The sequence below is a fragment of the Rhinopithecus roxellana genome, chromosome 1, assembly GCF_007565055.1.
Source record: "Rhinopithecus roxellana isolate Shanxi Qingling chromosome 1, ASM756505v1, whole genome shotgun sequence".
NCBI lineage: Eukaryota > Metazoa > Chordata > Mammalia > Primates > Cercopithecidae > Rhinopithecus > Rhinopithecus roxellana.
The window spans coordinates 169727411-169730789 of NC_044549.1; the positions used below are offsets into that span (position 1 = coordinate 169727411).

The window sequence follows — 3379 nt, forward strand, 5'->3', positions numbered from 1 at the left end:
TATATAGATGGGAAGGAATGGAATTGCGTGTGGGAAAACAGGAACTAGGGAAGAGTAAGGAAAACAAAGCATCTGGTGTCTTACTGTCTGGATGCAGTGATCTGGTGAATTTCAGTCCTTTGCCTAAGGGTCAGTTTCCTGAAGAAGGAACTCAGATGAGACAAATAAAAGTTTCAAGTTTTAAGATGGGAGTGTCAATTGCTATGTTTATTCAAGAAAATCATAAAGGTCAGGCATGAGGCCTCGCACCTGTAATCCCAGCACTTTGAGAGGCTGAGGCAGGAGGATTGCTTGAGGTCAGGAATTTGAGGCCAGCCTGGGCAAGATGGTGAAACCTCGTCTCTACAAAAAATGCGAAAATTAGTCTAGTATGGTGGCACATGTTACCACATGTGTGGTCCCAGCTACTCGAGAGGCTAAGGTGGGAGGATCACCTGAGCCTGGGGAAGCTGAGGCTGCAGGGAGCTGTGATTGCACTTCAGCCTGGGCAACAGTGAGAACCTGTCTTAAAAAACAAAAAATGTAATTTACATATTCAATTTCCACGTGTATCATATTTGACTTGTATAGGAAAATAAAGATCCTGTTGCATCTCAAATATGATCTAGAAAACATGTTTATACTGGTAGGAGAATTAGTTGAGTCCAGGAAGTTGAGGGTGCAGTGAGCCATGATCATGCCACTGAACCCCAGCCTGGGCAACAGGTTCATTAAAAACAAAAAACAGGTCAGGCACAGTGACTCACGCCTGTATTCCCAGCAGTTTGGGAGGCAGAAGCGGGTGGATCACATGAGGCCAGGAGTTTGAGACCAGTCAGGCCAACAGACGAAATCCTGCCAGTACTAAAAACACAAAAATTAGCCAGGTGTGGTGGCGGGGACCTGTAATCCCAGCTACTTGGGTGGCTAAGGCATGAGAATTGCTTGAATCCTGGAGGTGGAGGTTGCAGTGAGCTGAGATTGCCCCACTGTACTCCAGACTGGGTGACAGAGTGAGACTGGCGACCCAGTCTCGAAAACAAAACAAGACAAAAAACAAGAAACCCCATAAATATCAGTTACATGGGACAATAGGGATGGATTCAGAGGGGAGCCCAGTTTTCAACTCTTCTTTGAACTTCCTGCTTCCTCAAAAGGCCATTGAGCTGGGAAAGATTTGGGACTAAAGACCTGTCTCAGGAGTCTTACCCTGAGCTAAAGGCCACTTGAGTTGGGGCCATTACTTACCTTGGTTGGAGGGAGGTAGCAATGTTTGCTGCACATTGGAGAGTCTTAACATGCCTCTTACGGAGGAGATGGATGCTGGTGCAGGGTCAGCACTCTGGTACTGCATATGTTGCCAAGAGCCTGTCTGCTCCTACCAGGCCAGGTAGCATGAGTGATGCCTCCACGGCCTCTCCCTGTGGACTTAGGAAGGTAGCCTTCCTACTTTTGCACACAGCAACTTAGGGCAAATCTGTAAAGCATATTTTGCATGTCGAAGCATAGGTCTATTTGGATTATCCTTCTTCTATTTTCTCTTGACAGCTTCCTTTCCAAGAAATCAAGAAAGAAAACAAAAGCTAGCCACAGGTGGTGGCTCATGCCTGTGATCCTAGCACTTTGGGAGGCCGAGGCAGGCAGATCACAAGATCAGGAGTTCAAGACCAGCAGGACCAACACAGTGAAACCCTGTCTCTACTAAAAATATAAAAAATTAGCTGGGCATGGTGGTGGGCACCTGTAATCCTAGCTGCACATGAGGCTGAGGCAGGAGAATCGCTTGAACCCGAGAGGCAGAGATTGCAGCGAGCTGAGATTGCGCCACTGTATACCAGTCCAGGCGACAGTGCGAGACTTTGTCTCAAAAAAAATAAAATAAAATAATTAGTCAAGTGTGGTGACGGGCGCCTGTAATCCCAGCTACTCGGGAGGCTGAGGCAAGAGAATCACTTTAACCCAGGAGGCAGAGGTTTCAGTGAGCCGAGATTGTGCCACTGTACTCCAGCCTGGGTGACACAGTGAGACTCCATCTCAAAAAAAAAAAAAAAAAAAAAAAAAAAAAAAAAGAAAAAGAAAAAAAAAAGCTGAAAACATTTATAAGAAAAAAAAGGGAAGAAAGAAATTGCAGAATATGCAACAATTAAGTAGTAGGTAGTTGGTCTTCTGGGGAAAAATATTACATCCTATTTGCAAACCTTTGTTGATGATCTGAGTGGTCACTCTCTTGATACCATGAGATAACACTTCACAGTCACTAGGATGGCTACAATCAAAATCACAATGGTTGGCAAGGATGTGGAGAAATTGAAAATTTCATAAGTCATTGCTGGTGGAAATGTAAAATGGCGTAGCCACTATGGGAAACAGTTCGGAAGTTCCTCAGCTAAACATAGTAACCACAGGACCAGCAAGTCTACTCCTAGGTATATACCTAAGAGAATTGAAAACATATGTCCACACAAAACTTGGACATGAATGTTCATAGTAGCATTATTCATACTAGCACTAAAGTAGAAACAGCTCAAATGTCCATCAACTGATGAATGAATAAATAAAATGTGGCATATCCTACAATGGAATATTACTCAGCATAAAAAGGAATGAAGTCTCAATACATGCTACAACATGAATGGACCTTAACAACACGCTAAGTGAAAGAAACCAGACCTAAAAATTGTGTGATTCCATTTATATGAAATTTCCAGAATAGGCAAATGCACAGAGGCAGAAAATAGATTAGCGGTTGCCAGGGTCTGAGGCCAGGAGATGGGAAGTGAGAGCTTATGGGTACGGAGTGTCTTTTGGGGATTATGAAATGCTCTGGGAGAAGAGAGTGATGATGGTTGTGTGACTTCATGTATGTACTAAAAACCATTGGAATGTACACTTTACCAAGGTGAATTTTATGGCATGTAAATTACATCTCAATTTTGAAAGCCTCTTCATTAAGAACACAAGAGCTTGCTCCTGTAGCACATACACTAAAATTGGAATGATACAGAGATTAGCATGGCTCCTGCACAAAGATGACACACAATTCGTGCAGCAGTCCATGTTCATAAAAAGAACACATTTGCACTCCAACTTACACATCCCCCTGATCATCTTTGATTCTATTAATTTTTCCCCCCTCTGGTAAAACCCCCGAGAGGTTTAATACTACCCTCTTCTAAATTGCTCACCAGAGTGACTAGAATGGTGTCTAATAAATTCTTTTTTTATAGTGAAAATGCAATAATTATTTTATATTTAGGGCATCTGTTGAAGAGGGGGATTGTTACATGATCATGTTCCTGTCTTAAACAGGGATTTAAACAGTTCCTCTGATCTTTTAAATATTCAAAACGAGTATTTTTGAAACTGCTGTTTAAATGGAGAAAGTAGGATTTAAGAAGGT

General features: G+C 42.6%; 1 pseudogene; it reads left to right on the forward strand.

Annotated features, from left to right (window-relative positions):
- Positions 1 to 2943: 2943 nt before the first annotated feature.
- LOC115892092 lies at positions 2944 to 3042 on the forward strand (annotated as a pseudogene).
- Positions 3043 to 3379: the final 337 nt, after the last annotated feature.